At 40.8% G+C, this 19,952-nt stretch overlaps 1 protein-coding gene across 2 annotated transcripts in view; it reads left to right on the top strand.

The window, feature by feature from the left end:
• kaznb (kazrin, periplakin interacting protein b) overlaps positions 1-19,952 on the top strand; it is a 198,297-nt gene that overhangs the window by 35,353 nt on the left and 142,992 nt on the right. The window lies entirely within an intron of this gene.

The raw sequence follows: 19,952 nt of genomic DNA, 5'->3' as shown, positions 1-19,952 counted from the left end.
CTGAACTTGCACCCTGGACCTCTGCACCGTGTGGCTAATGTGCTAACCATTGAGTCGCCGTGCTGCCCTGTTACAGTATTCATAACAGTAAAAAGTTAATGCGTTCGAGGAAGGTGTTTCTTTGTAAGGTGTTAGTCCTAATATTCATAAATATACATTATTTTTTGTCAGCGCTCCACTCTGGGTGTAGAAGCACAATGCAGAAGAACAGATTAGTACAGTGGCAATGTTCCCTCTAAGCTGCGTGTGTGCGCAATTGCGCACTGCCCAGCGCTTTTCCACGCACAAGAAAATCTAGCCAGCTCACAAAAATCAGGGCTCGAAATTGATAATTAAGAAGCGAATTAAGTCAAAGTTACTGTGCATGAAGGTAAAATTACTAGGGTTCCCCTGACGTTGTGTTCTAAATGCGGTATTTGGAAGTCAAGGTTGAAGTAGAACGAAGTTGAGTAAAGTCAGTAGAGTTTTTTGAGAACCGGCTTCTTCGGCTCGGCTCACTAAAAAGAACCGGCTCTTTCGGGTCCCAAAAGGCTCTTCAGGTTGTTTTTGCTTCTTTAATCCCTACACGACCAAATATTACCTATAATTATGCACAAAATGACTTAAGGGGGGGGGGGTGTATAAAAGAACAAAAAATAACCTAAATGAAAAAGTAGTGAAGAGCTGGGATAAAAAGAAACAAAAGGAGAGAAAAAGAGAAAAAAAGAGCAGGAACATTTCAGAAAAAAAGCCAGAAAAAAAAGAAAAAGATAAAAATAAAAGGAAACAGGAAGGAAATAGAGAACAAAAAGCAAGAAAAAAGTAACAGCTGGGAAAAAATAAACACAATAAGATTTTTTTGAAAAGGAATTTAAAAAAAAGTAGAAAAAACAGGGTAAAAGAAGACAATGTTTGTGTTGCATTTAAATAATTTCCAATTATATCAAGTGAATCTTGTTGCCAACATTGTACTTCCCCTAAAAAAATGTGATTAAATACAGTTGTGTATCGTGCAACCGACTAAATAAGCCCCCAAAAATGTTAGTATGATGCGACAAAAGATACCAGGAAAAAAAAGGAAATGGAAATCTTGTGAAAGAATTGTAAAAACGATGTTTGTAGGCCGTACAACCTCTGCAATAGTACATGAGTCAATTCATTCGAAAGTGGAAAAAAAATTGCATTGCCGAAAACTCAGCAAAATGTAACTTGATGTCAAGTATTGGACATGTTTGATAATGGATTAGTTGCCACACTTGGGATTGCTGTTTCTCACTGTTGTTTTAAGCGCTGCTCACTGACTTTGTGTGAACGCTCAGACCCGTGGAAAATTAGAGGGAACATTGTACAGTGGTCTTTATTTCATTAGGGTCCATCACATGTGGAGTCAGTGTCCAGGTCGGAAAGGCCGGTGAGGGGGCGGTGATGCAGCCGGCAGCAATATTGGTGGTTCAAGATACACTGTAAAGGAAAAGTCTGTGACAACAAGACAATATGGGAAACAAACTAGCACTGAACCATGAAAACAGAGTTTTTAAGTAGTGAAGAGGGAGAGGTGTCATCAGAGGGTAAAAAGGTTAGAGCAAGAAAGAGGGAGAGAGACAGAAAGGGGGGAACCAAACCTGCGATGTGCCCCTTAATAAAAAAGCAAACCTTTGAAAATATAAAGTAAATAAAATCCCATTAATACAACTTCCGTTTGATTTCTGTGGAGTTATCTTTTTCTATTTACAGTAGCCAGCAAAATACTAGCAACTATCAGCCGCCATTGAAGAACCACCATAAACATAGTACTAGACGTGTGTGAGTTTTGTGTAGAATAAAGTGGCACTCACAAAATTGTTAAAAAAAACTGATTGTAATAGTGGGAAAAAATGAGTTTTTTCGGGACATTAAACCTAACATAGGTTAAGGCCACTTTTTTCGTTTACAGTGACTCTTAAAAGATGCTACAAAAGCTAACAGTAGACAAGCTTATTACCTTTCGATTGAGGCGATTTGTCAATTAAGGTGAAAATAACTGAACGGTGTGGAATCAGGTTTCTTATTTATCTTATTATAATGTCAGTCGATGAAGCTTGTCTTGCATTACTTGTATCATTGTTTTGGCATTGCTCAATAATCATGTATTGTTTTGGGGACCTGTACAGCGTCCATTTCATAATCTGATGTACTTGTCCTCCTGCTTGGTTCTGCAGTGGGGCCCCCGCTTGTTTTTCAACTCTGTGCTGTTCTCTGGAGGAAGTAGTACATACCTTAAGATCTCCTACAACGGGGTGTACTCCTCCCTCCAGAGAACAGCACAGAAACCTCAAACTTTCTATCTTCAAAGGGTGCGTATCTTTGTAAAAAGTCTGTGGTCTATGTAGCCCTTTGAGACTTCTTGTGATTAAGGGCTATACAAATAAACATGACTTGACTTGACTTTTGGGCTCCATGGCCGATCACAAACCCACCGGTCTGCTACAAAACAGCCACCTGCGTGGTATGTGATGCTGCCCCTATAAAAGGGGCGGGGCTCGGGCCCCACAGTGCCTCTCACTGGAGAAAAAAAAACAAGCGAAGGACTCGAAAAAATGCGCACACTTACGGATTTAAGTTTCTTAGTAACGACTTCGATGTAGCATAATATAGTGGAGTAAGAGTACTGTTTCTTCTCCTTAAATTTATGCAAGTAAAAAGTATAGTGATTTAATAACACTCCCAGAAGTACAAAGTGTCCCAAAACTTGCTCAAGTAACTGTAATGGAGTGAATGTAACTCGTTACTACCCACCTCTGGGTCGTAGGAAACTTTTATATGATGTTCGATTATAACACTCAGAAATTCACAAAATTCCTTAACTTAGTTAAAAAAGTTAAAAAGTTTGTTATCCGACCCTGGTTCCACATAAAAGACAAATGATAACTCACCGTTATCGTGTTCCTTCCATCTTTTCCTTTTCACAGCATTCTGTGCACTTGATGATAAATGTTAGCCCGCGGTCGCTGCGGGCCGTATTCATCCTCGGAGTCGTTGACTCGACTGCGCTAACCTACGATTTGAGGTCACAGGCAGTTAGCTTGCACTTTGTTATGCTGTTATTGAGGACTAAAGCCTCGGCGGTTGATGGATGGCAAAGGACTTTGGTGGCTGATGGAGCAAAGATTTGTGTGCATGCTCTCTTCATCTCTTCCACTGAACATGTTCCGTAGCTCCGTCACAAAGATTTAAAAAGTCCCTGCACGACAAAGGAGGCTGACAAGGGAGGCGGGCAGTTGCCATGACGACAGCCAACAAAGGTTGTTTACACTCGATTCCCTAAAAAAGAACGTTTGAAGTCGAAAGTCAGGTGATTATGACGGTTCAGATTTACGCGATTGTTCAAAAGTTTAGGGTCGCTTGAAAATACCCTTATTTTTGAAGGAAAAGCACAGTTTTTTTTTTAAATGAAGATAACATGAAAACATAAACAGAAATACACACCACATACTCTTAACATGGTAAAAGACTATTGTAGCTGTCCGGTTCCTAATTCAATATCTTCATACTGTAGGTCTATCGAGGCTTATTTCCAGCAGACAGCACTTTAAACACGTCAGATAAAAGTCCAGAACCAAGACGAAGAACGTAGTTCACTTGGAGTCGGCCTCTTCGTCAGCTTCAAACTCCATCTCAGTCTCCTCATCAGGGTAAAGTCTGCAGTACTTGTCCACCATGACATCCAGATCCGGTGTAACGTGAGCGTTGACGCTTCCCTACTAACAACCAACGTACGTTCCGGATGATCGATCGTAAGTTCAGTGCTATATTTTGTATGTTTATGGTTTTTATAAGTATGTTTAAGGCTTGTATGAGTAACCTGTATTGTTTTGTCCTGAAAAATAAGCATTTAATAAAATAATATTCTCTATCAAGATAAATAGTGAAGTTTAACTTACTTTTGGAAGATGTGCTTCAAGAGTTAGGCTACTTCCTCCTCCTTGTTGAAAAGTGGCCGAAAAAAAGCGATCGAACCATTTTCTCAACCGCATCAAGCTTTCTTTGTACACTTTACACCAACCATATTGAATGGATGCACGAGATGTTAAACAATACAAATGTCAAAGTTCTTAGCGCGCTGGAGATACAGTACAGTATGTTTACACACGAACTGGGACTGTGATAGGAAGAGGAAGACGGATTTCTTCTCCCGGGTGGATGCTGCGTCAGAAGGCAAATGGGTATGTAACCCGCCCCATTTATTTTTAGGGGTTATTTATTTGTGTATTTGTATTATTATTATAATTATTATTCATATTGAAGGTGAATGACATTCTTATGTCTCGCCGCGTGTTCTTTTCCGGGACCAGGCTGAAAATTCGGACTTTGAAACAAAACAGCTGTAGTGAAGCAATGCAGCTGAGAACATTTATTACAAAGTTTCAAAACAAAGATAAAATCAGAGTGATGGAGACACATTCTCCCAACAAATTGCAAGCAAGAATGTTTCTGCCCCTCTCTTATAGTAAAGAAGTTGTACATGCAGCATTACAGATACTCAGAATTCAGACCTCACATTACCAAAAAACAAAAAAAGCGGGAACTACCTGTACAAGATGTGTACTGCACATTGCTGAGTCCTCAAGGTTATGTCATAAGGCCATTGCTTGAAAGTACACTGATCAGTAAATAAATACTTGACTAAAATGTGTGAATAAATATAATGTGCATTTACTACAACTAAAATGAATGATGTGATTATCAAAGTAATGAAGTGATGACTAGGTAGAAAACTCATGTGATAGTGACAACATTCTCAGTGATCTATTTTCATAATCTAACATTATTTTGCTTTTAATGATCCATTTTATTTTGGAAAGCAGAGTAGTATGTGGCTCTTTTCATGAGGACATATGGTTCAGCGATAAAATAAAACGTTTACGATTATTTAATGTATTGTTAATCACGAAGCCAATTGTCACACGTGCGAAGCCGAGACAACACTCCTTGCTGCATGGGTTCGGTCCAGTATCTAAAGGACACAATTTAAACTACAGTTTACAGTAGGGTTCACACCAACAGACCCCGTTTTGGCTGTAAATCGCTGACCGACCCTATACAGGAAGTTCATAAAACCATCTATGTTCATTGTTGAGACACTTTATGATGAAAAGCCACATACCAAACTTTAAACACACACAAGCTCTAGCAAAGCACCTAGAGCAATTTGATTGGGTGAGCGGTAGGAAGGGGCAGAACTATATACAACGTGCGCGCACTCCACCTCCCCTGATCGACTAAGTTGTCTTGCGGGCCGGATTCAATCCCTTAGTGGGCCTGATCGGACACCCCTGCTCTAGATTAAAGGCAGGCCACCCATTTTTGAAGATCGAACCCTACGATCCTTTACCACCAGCAAACTCGTAGTAGTACTTTTTTCTTTATGGATCCCTGACTTGACCTTGAATAAACCCCAATCTGGACATTTTCTTTATAACAAACTCAAACGAAAGCATCAACCACATTTTTTTTGGTTTAATTTGAGCCCAATATCATTTTGTGTCGTTTCTATTTATTGAACTTGTCGTTGGGTTATTTAATTCTCAAAGCTCCTACATATCCAGAGAGGTGTACATTCCCTGAAGTGGGTTACAGATGAATAGAAAACCCTTCTGCAATTATGTTAGCACAGCAGAAAACAGTTAAGCTGGTTAGAGAAGATGTAAAACTGACCTTTCTTTGAACTAGGCGAGTACCTGGAGCGTCACATTTGAGGGCTGTGATTCAACTTCCAGGTTGGACAAAAAAGAACTTTCATGTGGAACTTGACAATCTATTCTTGTTCTTAGAAATGAAGGATTTTTCAAGCGAGAAATAGCCATGAAACTTAAGATCTCCTACAACGATGTGTACTACTCCCACCAGAGAACAGCATTGAGATGAAAGTGGGTGGGGCCCCACGGCACTACCGAGTAAGAGGACAAGTACATGAGATTGAAAATTGGTCCTCAACAAGCAGCTTTGATTAAATAGTACCCGCAAAACATCAGTGTCAACATTTTCAGTGAATAGGTGACTCCAAGACGCTGGCCTTCAAAACAGAATGGCAAAGAAAAATCAGTTTCTGGGACTGGCCGACAAAGCGAAGAGTTTCTCATGAGCAAAGGAACACATACATTGGACAACTCATTAGATGAATAAAAGTGAAATATTTTTATGGAAAACCCAAAATTGTCTGGTGACCCCAAACTTTTGAACGGTAGTGTATGTTGGAATCTACGTCTTAATCATGCCATTGACATAATTTCAATTTAAAACCCGCCAGATCCGATTAAATTCAATATTGATCAAGAAATAATTAAAGTTAGTAAGTCTGAGAGGAAAAACAATATCAATTGCTGAGATGAATCATCTTGGGAAGATGAAACGTCCTCAGGCTGTTTTGTAGGCACTGTTATTTATTTTTTTCCGACAAAATAAACAATTTCGGAATGAGAGAGTGAAAAAAAGGATAGTGGGAGCGGATGGAAAACAAGACTAAATTATGACACTCATTTCCACCAGTCACCATTGAATCAAAGCAAGGTTACTTGTTTCCTGGCAGTTTTCATTGTGTCAGTGATGCAAAACTTTGACACTTAAGCTATTAAAAGCAGCGACTTGACGCCCTCAAACGTTTATTGCAGCAGGCACGGTCCGGCTTTTATGCTGTTTCCACGGGAACCAGTTTGCCTGTCATACGTCTGAAGATCTTTGGGTTATGAAGTACAGGAGGCATCGTTATTCTTTTTTTGGGGGCGATTCGCCTTTCGGTGCTTTATGTTTTTGAGCTGTCTTATCGAAAACTGCAAAGGATTTTCTCTTTTCTGGTTTAACTCGCTGTTCCGCGGTTCACTTTGCCACCAATTTCGATCAACATTTAGTTGGAGAAATGGGGTTAAAAATGACTCTTTGGGTTTTTCCATCCATCCATTATCCGCACCACTTATCCTCAGTAGGGTCACGGGTGTGCTGGAGCCCATCCCAGCTATCTTCGGGCAGTGGGCAGGGGACACCCTGAACTGGTTGCCAGCCAGGGATGGACAACTCGCTCGCTCATTCACACCTAGGGACAATTTGGACCGGCTAATTAAGCTGACATGCATGTTTTTGGGATGTGGGAGGAAACCGAAGTGCCTGGAGGAAATCCATGCAGACACGGGGAAAACATGCAAACTCCACATGGGGAGGATATGGTAGATGGACTTGAACTCTGAACCTCTTCATTGCGCTAACCACCCATCCCCCGTGCCTCCCCTTTATGGGTTTTTATTCTTTAAAATATTTATTAATAAATAAATAAAAAGTTGTATTCTTGTCATTTTCCAGATATTCATCATAAAACATATTTATGACATGACATCATTAGTATTTATTATTTTTACCCCCGCAAATTTTCCATTCCGTTAATGGCAAAGTGTATGTACTGGTAGGTCATGCATCCATTTAGGTCAATAACTCCTTGTCAATAGAAGAAGGTTGGGCGATATGGTGGCTGACTGGTTTTCATATACATCTCACAGTAAAGATATCATAGGTTAAAATCCTTCTGCCATCCTCCTGGTGCAAAGTTTGCATGTTCTCCCCGTGCCTGCAAGGGTTTTCTCCAAGAGACATTAAAGAACATGCCTGGTAGAATGTTCCTTGGTTAGTGGCGTATGATTGGTTGTCAGTCCCCATGTTCCCTGCGACTGGCTGGTGACAGTGTTTCCCCTACCAGTTGCCTGAAATTGACTAAGATGGGCTCCCGGACCCCCAACCATTCTGAGGACAAACGGCTGGACAAGGAATGAAATTTTGAAAAAAGGCAGAAATTTTCCAAATGCTGTACTCATTCATGAACAATCAAATAGGCAATCACATTATTCTCATGGCTTCGCATTCACTAATTCCGAGACCAATCATCCAACCATTGTCTGCACCACTTATCCTCAGTATGAGTACTCGCTGGGGGTTCCGGAGCCCATCCCAGCTATCTTCGGGCAGTGGGCAGGGGGACACCCTGAACTGGTTGCCAACCAGTAGCAGGGCACACAGAAATGGACACTCGCTCATTCACACCTAGGGACTATTTGGACCGGCCAATTAACCTGACAGGCATTTTTTTTTCATTTGGGAGGAAACCAGAGTGCCTGGGGGAAACTCACACAAGCACAGGGAGAATATGCAAACTCCACACAGCCCTTAGCTGTATTTGTTACCATGACCTCAGAACTGTGGTGCGAACGCACCAACCACTCATCCGTCGTGCCGCTGTTTCAAACAATGTGATAATTTCTAAATGGTTAAACAAATGATTGTTATATTTTGTTTAAATGATTGATAGAAGAAGCGTCCCCAAGTTATTTTGAGAACGGGTCTTCTATAAGTCTTTGGCTTCAAAACTGTCATCTTTTTTCTTCTCAGATGATTGTTTCAACATGATTGATCAGAAAAAAACAAACAAGAAATACAAACACTACGTGGGCCAGCACTCCATTAGATTCGTGTGGTTCTTCAAGCCTATCATTAACACTGATGTCAAAATAAACTCCCTTGGTCACTCATTTACACACTAGAGAACGCTTTATGACAATAAAACCATTCCATTTCTATCGTACAAAACTGTAACATGACACTTAAATTCAATAATTCTGAGCAGGCGTGGAACAAATCACCTGCTGAAATTGTGACAGCTGGTATTATTGTAACTGTTACTATGATGATTCTTATTGTCACATTTATGTGACTGTAATTTTTATTAGTAGTATTATTATTAGTATCCAAATAATGTACGTGAAGAAGACTTATCCATAGATGGGTCAAGCTAATAATTAAGCTTACCGGTACTATTTTTCCAACGACTTTCATGACTATTTTGTCTATTGGGATGAATAAAGTATCTATCTATCTATCTATCTATTGTTGTCATTATTACTATAATTATCAACTATATTCTTATTGCTAATGTTGAACATTTTCATTATATAACTGTCACCATCAAATTATGCAAATCCATCACAATCTGGACCTATATTTATAAACAAAACAACGATGAGGTGAATAAATATGTTGGTCTGGATGGTGAAACACAAACAAAAACTATATAAATGGGGGTACAATCACATAGATTTACATCTTTAAAAAGCACACAAAACAGACATATCTGCACATCTCACAGTTAGGGTAGACAAGTGGGAGGTTGATGCTAGAGGCATCTGGCTAAAGCTCCCATACCTTGTCTTTTTAGTGCACAGATCAGGACACTCAAGAATGGTGGTCCTGCACATCTCACATATGCCTATCACCTAGCTATAAACTTCAGAGTGGCTGCACCAAAGGGCCCCATCTCACAGCACAGGTAGACAAGTGGGAGCTTGATGCTAGAGGCCTCTGGCTAAAGCTCCCATACCTTGTCTTTTTAGTGCATGGATCAGGACACTCAAGAATGGTGGTCCTGCTGCCTGGGGACGGACCCCCAAAGGCAGCATGTCCAAAGATATTTGAATGACCGACAACACACACCACATAGCGGTTGGTTTCACCATGAGCACCCAAGAGACCTATGTCATCATAATAGATACTCTATTTATATAATATGCTGAAAATGTATGGAGACAGTAATGATGATTATGGTCAAAAAACTGGTGAAAGTAGTGATGGAGATGCTGATGATGATGATGATGATAATGAGGAAGAGAATGTGTATCCACATAGCCAATGTAAATATGTATATTCATGAATTATTTTTCACCTGTAAATAAACAGAAGAGCTAACTGTGAGAAACAATTACTAATAAAGTCAAAGGGGTAGGATTTCATAAGCATACGCTTCTTCCTAATCCCTTTCGAACATGTACTTTAACATTGTATTTTTTCTGATAAGTAATTTTATTTTTGCTTTAGTCACGTTTGAAATCAAAGTTTATTCAGTCATTCGTTCAAAAAGAGATAGAGTTAAAAGAGTTCTGCGTGGACTATGAAATTTGGAACAGAGGCAAACGTAGACCTCCTGTTAAGCTTTAATATCCCATGCTTGGTACACGGACTCCTGCAGGGACATGCCGGCGCTCCCAGCGGTTCATTTTCTCTGTGCCGGCCGCCGCCTCCACATGACACGAATTTTGAATAATTCACAAGAGGATTTCTCCGTAGTGTTGTCAGCGGGCGCTAGGGTCGGTTTGAAATGAGACTCGGCGTTCGGCTTTCAAGCCCGGGGAAGAGACGACTTTCACACTATCAGAGATGGGATTGCTGTTATCAGAGCCTCTTGTGCTCCCTGTTGACCTCACGTTTGATCGCCTCGGCATCTGGCGAGGGACGACTTTTATCTGAAAGATATCAGCGGGAAGAGGCACACCAGGAAAGCATTTCCCCCTTTAACCCTCTTTGGAGCTGCTGCACGCACCGTATTCACTTTCACCTCGCACGCTGCCCGACGGCCGTCTTGCCGTTGCTGACCCCGGCAGCACGAGGACTTGTGATAAATGATGTGCCATAGGATTTTTCGGAATGTGCAAAAGGTGTTACTGGTGGAATACCCTTGAGCAAGTGTCACTTTATGCCTCTTGTAACCGTTGTTCTGTCAGGTTCAACCCAACACTTGTAACAAAACCTGCATACAAAAAGACACAGAGAATTGTGTATGGTTTTACTCGCAAGGAGAGTGACAGGAGGGCTGCTTCAGTTACAATCCTCCTCTTACTCTGAAGCATTCTTCTTTCTGCTTGCCTTTTATTTAGAAAGGAACGCCCTAGTTACAATGTGGTTTCAACTGCTAAGGGGAAGGGGTGCGGTTGAAGGTTGAATGTTCCAGTTGAAACCAGTTCTTGCACAACAACTTGTTATTTGCAATGTGACTGATTAACTCTTTTCACGCTACCTTCAGGAAAGAACCTTGGCCTGCGGTCAAATCTGTAACTGATTCATATCGTTAGTTCTCTCTTGCCAGGGTGTAGTGGAAAACCTTTTGCTGTGAAATCATCCCATTTTGTAAGCACAATATTTCAAACATATAACACACATAGAGTATAGTAAAGTTGAATAACTTATGTACATTATTCCAACATGTTGGGGCCAACACGTCACAAAGGAAAGCTCTCCTGGAACGCAATGACGTTTCTGTCAGGGCCAGAACGGACACAGGACCCAATTGTGTTACGTTTCTCACAAGTTTTATTAAAGGAAAGTGGAAGGGCTGCACCCACGATCCGGCGTTAGCTAGGCGCGGGCAGCAAGTCGCTCTCGTACTCTGATTGTGATCCGAACACGAAAGTGGATCTACCGTAGCGAGCGATGGCGGTGTCAAGGGCGGAAAAACAGGTCGATAACCAGTACAGGAGAGCAAAAACGTGGTCGGGTTAGAAACGGGTCGTAGGCCCGGACGGGAGAGCAGACGTGGTCAGGATCGAAAGACGTCGAAAGCCGGGACGGGAGAGTAGATGTGGTCGGGATCAAAAACGGGTCAAAGCCGGGGGACAGACGGGAGCAAAAAACAGGTGGAGTCGAAAAAGTCTTGCCTAGTGTTAACCGAGGTTTGCAGACGGACTGACAAAAGGGGACAGATAGGAGTGGGTCTAAATAGGGACAGGGAGCCAATCAGAGTCTGAGGCAGTTGGCGCCAAAGGACCGGGCACAGGTGCATCACATCAGCAATCATGACAGTTTCTCTGTAACGATTATTGCAACGCTTCAACGTTCCTGAGTAAGTGTTGGGAAGCTTCTAGGAGTATTTTTAAATTCCTATACTTTTACTTTTACTTGAGTAAATTTGTGAAAAAAGTTAAAGTCGTTAGATTGTTACTTTTAAAATCCCTTCCACGTAAGTAGGTGTCTGTCTGTCTCCGCTAAGGCTCTACCATGTTTGACCAATGAAACGTAGCAGCCTCGTCACGTGACCCTATTCAACTTCAGCGGTGGAAAAGTGGTTTACGGATGAAACAGATCGAAAATGTCGGTTATGAAAACACAGAAGAGGAGGAGCAACCCTGGCCTCACATCTAAAGCATTTCCCCCTTGAAAAGGGTGTGAAACACCAGCTATAATATGCAATGTCTCCTTTGTTTGAGTTCATGGGCGAGATTGCTGTTCTCGCAGCGCCTGTTCAGATAAGTATTGGGGCTTTAAATGTGCTACTTGGTGCTACATGTTATTTTTTTGATTTATACTGTTTTTATTTTATTGTTTATGAAAGCACTTGAATTTACATTGATTATTTTAATTTAACTTTAAATTAAATGTATTTTTTAATGGACTTTTATAATTTGATAGGCTGATTAGTTGTTTTAAAAAATACATACGACGTTCTTTCAGTTACTCAGCACTTGTGTAATATTATTCTCAAGTAACAGTACTTTTACTTGAGTAAAATTTTTGGCTACCCAACCCACCTCTGGTGGTCCGTTACTGCGTTAATGCGCTGTTCATTATACGCACATTTCAAATTGCTATATCCTTTGAAAGCTGAACACCCCTCATGTTGTCTCACACGACCAGCTCAGTAGCCTAGATGGTAGTGTGCCCGCTTTGAGACTGGGAGGTCGCTGGTTCGCGCCTCGACCGGGACATACCTTATTGGTATAATGGCGGCGCCCTATGGCTGCGGCTGCACCGACTCGCTACAACGGGTCAGGTGTATCGACATTTCGTTCTGTGTACATTGTTACAAAGAATGACAATACAAAGGAAATTATTATTATTATTATTATTATTTGCATAAAAACGCGTTTACCTTCCTTTAGCATGTCAAAAATTCCAACTTTGTCATTTTGATTGAAAGCATCTTCCTCTGACTCCTGCTTTTGTCTGTCCAAAGCAATGTGTTGACTTGACGGCTTTTAAAGAAACTGCAAAAGTACATTTGTCAAGCTTTTTTACATACATGACGAATTTAAACCACAATGTTACTGACACACAGGCAGACACATGTAGAAAAAAGGCAGGGAAACCGTTTAACCAATCAGAACGTAAAACATAATGTGCGATGAAAATCCACAAAATAGCAAAACCGTGAAAAGTAGACTGCAACACAGGGGGGATTACTGTACATTGTAATCTTGGTATAACCTTGTTCCTTTAATGTAAATGAAATTCAAGACAGTTCGACATTGCTCTCATTGCGGTGTCATATTTGACCCCAATCTGTTCTTTCAAACACAGGTTAAGAATATTACTAGAACAGCATTTTTTCATCTTCGCAACATTGCTAAAATTCGTCCCATGCTGTCTCAGATGCGGAGATTATAATTCATGAGTTTGTTATCACTCGTCTCGATTACTGTAATGCACTACTCTCCGGTCTCCCTAAATCCTGTTAGCTTAAGATGTGATTTTAAGGTTCTGTTGGTATTATTCAAAATCTTGCATGGACTTGCTCCCTCATATCTTTCAGATTTAATTTCCCCCTATGTTCCGGTCCGGAGCCTTCGTTCTGAAAATGCTGGTCTACTAGTGATCCCAAGAGACAAAAAGAGATCCGCAGGTTCAAGAGCATTCTCCATTCAGGCCCCTGTGCTGTGAAATGCTTTGCCCACTGAGATTCGATCTGCAACCTTATTGGAACTGTTTAAATCTAGGCTTAAAACACATCCCAGAGAATCGTTGGTTGCTCTCTACCCAGTCTGGAGGACATTGTCTGCTCTCGCTACCTCAGCAGAGCAGAAAACATTATCAAGGACTTTTCTCACCCCAGCCACCACCTTCCGGCTACAGGTCACACAAAACAAAAACAAACAGACTCAGAGACAGTTTCTTCCCCAGAGCCATTACCACCCTTAACACGCACCGCACAAAAAACAGAAACTCTTGCAAACACACTACCTCATAGAGATGTAAAATTGTATTCATGCCGATGCTCACTTTGCACAATGTTGACTGTTTTTGCTCTTAATGCATATTGCACTAATACGATCCCAAACTGTGTGTTACATCCTACATGCCCACATTTCTTGTGTAAATTATAACCTTATCTTCTCTGTTCCTTTATCTTCTTTGTTTTCTTTTATCCTCACTGTTAAATGTGAACCTGGAGTGCCACGCCCAATTTCGTTGTCACAATATGTTCAACCCATGTTGTAACAATGACAATAAAGGTCTATACTATTCTATTCTATTCTATTCTCATCTCTCATTAGCTGCCCCGCTTATCCTCAGTTGGGTCGCGGGGTGCTGGAGCCCATCCCAGCAATGATCGGGCAGTGGGCAGGGGACACCCTGAACTGGTTGCCAGCCAATCGCAGGGCACACGGGGACAGACTCACTCGCTTATAGGGACAATTTGGACCGGCCAATTCACCTGAAATGCATGTTTTTGGAATGTGGGAGGAAACCGGAGTGCCCAGAGGAAGCCCACGCAAGCACGGGGAGAATATACACAAAGGAAGTCTGGGGCTGGATTTGAACCCATGCAGGAGGTTCCCAAGACATGAACTGTGCCGCACATGCGCTAACCACTGCGCCGCCGTGCTGCCCCTATTCTATTCTATTCTATTCTATTCTATTCTATTCACTTCTTTTCTATAGCTTATTAATAGCCTAAATCAGATGTTGACAATATCTGTGTATTATTTATTATTGCAACATCCATTGCAGCCTGGTCATCCTGGAAGGGAGATTCCCTCATGTGCGGTTTCTTCATTTTCCTCATTAAGGTTTTCCTTGCCCTCATGTAGTTTTTAGATCAGGGGATAGTATAATAATAGTCTGTAGTTTGCAATAATCTGTGGTCTGTGCAGCCCTTTGAGACTCTTTGTGGTTAACAAATAAACAATTATACAAATAAACATGACTTGAATTTACAATTTCTTGTTCTTAACTGTAAAACGGCCACTAGGAGGCAAACCATGCCAGTACAGGCCAGCTGGATGATACTCACATTAGGTTATAATTTGTTGACCGTGAGTGTTCCATTTGCTTTTAGGTGTGCCAAAATGTATTTTCCCTAAATCTGGGCCTGGGGTTTGTCATTTTGTTTTGAACAAAATGTATATTAAGTCTTGGGGATTGTTGCAAACTCCCAGGGCACTTAAAGGAATGCATCCTCTACATGTTCCTTGATTCCTCCTCATTCTCCTCATACATGTTTTCAAGAGCTTTTCCTTGTCCCTGCCTTTTAGCCATGATGGTTGATTGCACCTCGTTTTCCAGAGAAGTGTGCCACCACCACCCATGCCAGTTTCCAGGAAAACCCTGAAGTCTTCTTGAAAGCCAGCATGTAGCCTTCCTGCTCTGTCATGAATCTGCAAGGGATCTTTTCGAGGAGGCATAGGCAGATGGTTTAGTTTTTAATGGACGTCAGCGAAGAAAATCGATGCGGGTCCTTTTGCAAACTTTGCAAGCTGACCAGGGCAGGTGGTGCTTTGCAAATCAACTGTCTTGGAGACAAGGGGAAGAACATCTGGACACATAGTCTTGCATGGTGATTGTGAAATCACAGTGCAGGCGAATCCCAATCAGATGTGCTCCATGATCGGAGCCACTTGCTGACCTTCACCTTCAGCAAACATGCGGAATTACGAAAGGAGGCCAAAACTTAGTCTTTACTGATTAGAACTGAGGAAAATTGGCTGCTAAATCACTCATTTAACTGTTCATTATGATGATTTTACTGTCTACTTTTACATACAGGGCATAGTCCCACTGGGATTAGAATTCAGATTTTTCGAGCATTTCGAATGAACTGTTTAGATAGGCTGTAGGAAAATTAGGGACCGTCGACCACATTTGGCCCATGACACTTTTTAACCGGACCCGCCAAATGAAAATGTTAAAAATAACTGTCATATTTATTAAATGATAAAAATTCTACTTACAAATAATTGTCCTGTCCACATTGTCCCTTTGTGTATCTTCCTCCCAATAAGAAAAATAACTTTTGCCAACAGTGACCCATTCAAATGATGTTAGACACATTGGTTAGGAAATGGAACATCAGTACATATATCCCAGCATACACCGCGGTCTACTTTGCCTATGAGGGAAAATCTAGTCGGCGGCTGCTTACCTTAGTTGCGAGACCTTGCGACTCAATATTAGAATAGAATAGAATATACCTTTATTGTAATTGTTACAAAATGGGTTAACATATTGTGACAACGAAATTGGGTATGACACTCCAGTTTCACACCATCACAGTGAAGCCAAGAAGATAAAGGAACAGAGAAGATAAGGTTATAAAACAAGGAGGATAAGGTTATAGTTATAATTTACACAATATTTACACAAGAAATGACAGCATATAGGATGTTACATACAGTTTGGTATGGTAATACAGTTGGTATAAGGGTTTGTGCAATTATGCATTTGGTGCAAAAATAGTCATCATAGTGTAAAAAAATGGTCAACATTGTGCAAGGTGAGCAGTAAACATAGTGCAGTCAACATGTGCAAGAAACATAGACATGAGTACCATTATACGTTCGTATGAGAGTTTTTCAGTCTTTTGTGCGGTGTCTCTTTAGGGTGGTAATGGCTCTGGGGAAGAAACTGTCTCTGAGTCTGTTCGTTTTTGTTTTGTGTGACCTGTAGCACTTGCCGGAAGGCAGCTGGTCGAAGAGGTGGTGGCCGGGGTGAGAAAAGTCCTTGATGATGTTTTCTGCTCTGCTGAGGTAGAGAGGGCAGGCAATGTCCTCCAGACTGGGCAGAGAGCAACCTATCTGGGCAGAGAGCAACCTATCTTCAAGAAAGAACCTTGGCCTGCGGTAAAATCTGTAACTGATTCATACCGTTAGTTCTTGCCAGGGTGCAGTGGAAAACTTTTGCTGTGAGAATCATCCTATTTTGTAAGCACAATGTTTCAAGCAAACATATAGCACACACAGATTAGAGTAAAGTTGAATAACTTACATATCTGACTTGTCTTAAGTTCAAGAAGAGTCAACAGCTTTACTCCAGAGTCAATGCCGATACAAACATCACATTTTGGAGTTCAAGCTTTGTTATTGATGATACAATCACTGAAATGAAGTAATAATCAAGTAGCCGCAATATTAACCTGGATAAACATGAATCATCTCTTTTTTTTTATTATCTTAACTGGCATTTACTGATCCAGTCGAACGACTGAAAAAGGCGTAGTCTAATGGAATGTTCACTAAGACATTGCTGACGGAATAAAGTCAATATTTTCAGAAGCAAAAGTCAATTCATCGCTGTCTTGACTCAAGGGTGTCATTTTGGCATGGATGGAGGGGCCGCGTCCCCACCACAATCGGGCAATCATCGTTTTGTCCCCATCACTTAAACGATGCTCTATGTCCCCACCTATGTGAAGATCTAACCTTCACCATTGCTTTAACCTGTAATAGACTAAAATTCGACTGTTGAGAGAAACTATCATGAAGATCACAAAGTCTCACTTATTTTTACTGGAGTCTGTTTTACATGAGCGTGATTGCAGTTTGAGATTATTCTGGCGGGAAGAGGGATGGAGGTGGGGGTTGCTTCACTGTCCTGCTTCCTCCGACTAGTATAACACCTCCAATTTGTCAGGCTACAGGACAAAATCAAACATAGACTATGCAAGGGATCATTTTTGTGAGGTTCCTGGACAGCGTGCTGAATTATTCATGGAGGCTGTGGCAAAATGTTATACGGTAATTCGTTTGCACACATGCAAACTGTTTAAAAATAGAGTAGAAGAATATTATACTATATTATTTAGTATTGCACGGTGTATTAGCGTAAACGCTTCCTACTAATCCCTCACAACTCCCCGAGCCAGACGCGCTTGGGACTAATTTGGCATGCAAATGAATTCAATCCCCGATCCTTATTATTTAACACTTTTAAGTAGTTTACAATTCGAATAAATTGGAGCCATTAGATTGAAAAACTCACACACACGCCACAGAAAAGGGTCTCATCAGCACAGCCGGCATTTGCATTACTGTCGGGCCGTGTTAGAATATTTAAAGCGACGCTACCCTCTAACTTGAGGCGGCAACTTCCAGTACAACTTCAATTACATTGCTGTGGCGAGCGGCCATATTGCTCTAATTAAAATAATCAAAGTCCTGCTGTCAGTTTGGCACTTCTTCTGCGCTGTTGTGGCTAAAGCTTAATTGCTTTTGCATTTTAATGTGCTGGTTATCGGACTTGTGTGCAGGCAGGGCAGGTGCATGTGTGTTGTACGTACAAAAGACTCCTGCATCCCAGCACTAAATGGCAGAATTTTTTCCCCATTTTTTTGCTGAGTGGGCTCATCGCTGCTGCTTTTATCGCACGCTTGGATGTTTTTTCAATTTTGTCCTTCTGATAAGTTAACGTGTTTAGACGCGGGTTGCATGAATGATTTCCTAGCGCAGGGAGCTAGCTGCTCACCACCAATATTTTGAGTTCTCTTCGGCTAAACCAGGGGTCGGTAATGCATGTGTGGATTGGACTGGGAGATAAAATTGACTTTAAGGCCGGGAGTACAGACGTACTTACGACCATTTGACTTACGAAAATTGGTAGATACGATCATTCTTTCGGGATGTCGAAAAATATCTAGACATTGCCATAAGTTAGATTTTGTATTGTAGAGGACAGTACAGTAGTGCTTCTTCCCGCCACTTGGCGTGTGGCGCTGTGAGAGCTCACCCAGCATCCACCCTGAAGAAAAAATCCAGCGTCCTCTTCCTAGTTTGTTTGTAAACATTCTATACTCTATTTCCAGCGCGCTAAGAAATTTGACATTTTTATTGTTTAATATCTCCTTCATCCATTCCATATGGTTAGTGTAAAGTGTAAAGAAGAGGCTTGCCGATTCTTTTATGATGAAAGTGGAAAGAGAAAGCTTGATGCAGTTGAGAAAATGGTCAAAACGCTTGTTTTCGGCCACTTTTTACCACGGAGGAGGAAGTCGCCTAACTCTTGAAGCTCATCTTCCAAAAGTAAGTTAAACTTAACTTTATTCAACTTTATAGAGCGTATTATTTCATGAAATGATTATTTTTCAGTACAAAACAATACAGGTTACTTCTAAAAATGTTAGACCAGACCTTGGCACTCTGGTCCTCAAGGGCCGCATGTCTAGCTTAATTAAATATTTCTAAGGGCTTTTTATTTTAAACGGCTGTTTTTATCAAGCGAATGTTCATTTTAAGGCCGTTTTTATTAACCACATGTTCTTCTTTTCTAATTGAATTATGGCACTCTTGGGCTTCCATAATAACATATTCTCACTGTAATAAAATGTCACAACTGAGCCTTCACATACCCCGCCGCTCTGTTGCAAGTGACTCTAGTCAAGCAAAAGAGCGGAGCTAGGAATCAAATGGACGGAACCATTTCAAGGCGGTGTAGTACTGTATTTCCGACGATGTTCACATTTAAAAAATTTTTTTTTTTAGAATTTTCCTAGCGTTTTTCATCATATTTAATCCTATCCTGTCCTTTATTAAGGAGTTTTAAAAATGCTATCACTTTTGGGGTTGCATGGCTTGAATTTGGGGGTGCTTAAGCACCCCCCAAAAACGGGCTGGTTATGCATATTTTAAAAACATGTTGTTTTTTTAATATTTGCACTTAGCAATACATTTTGCGATAAAATCAACCACTTTTTAATGTCAAAATATTGGTATGTATGGAACTTGTCACAGTCCTGTCAGGTTTGATTTTCTCTCTCTCTCCTCCCCTCTCGCTTTCCTTTGCCATTTTTGGTCACTTCCTATTTGGCTCTCACTTCCACCCACACCTACTGTCACTAGCTCACTGTTTAATGGGATACCCAGATTCTAAAACATACAAAATGTAAGAAAATAGTACACGTTTTTTGCATAATATTACAACATGTAGTCATATTTTGTTTAATCTGGTTGTAATATTGAAATATGTCAATACCCGTATTTAGTTATGATTGTCTAGTATTTTGTTTTGTAACATGATTCATTGAGTCATATTTAAATTGTTTATTGTCATGCACAGTAAAGAACCACGTTTCCCTGCCCTATGAAATTCTTACTTTGCTGTCCACACAGTTGCCAGCAAGAAACTATATGCATGTATACATAAAA

Source organism: Urocampus carinirostris, chromosome 6 (genome assembly GCF_059441175.1).
Source record: "Urocampus carinirostris isolate Australia breed hairy pipefish chromosome 6, RoL_Ucar_1.0, whole genome shotgun sequence".
Lineage (NCBI taxonomy): Eukaryota > Metazoa > Chordata > Actinopteri > Syngnathiformes > Syngnathidae > Urocampus > Urocampus carinirostris.
Note: the sequence above shows the minus strand (reverse complement) of the source record. Positions and strands in the feature narration are given on the sequence as shown.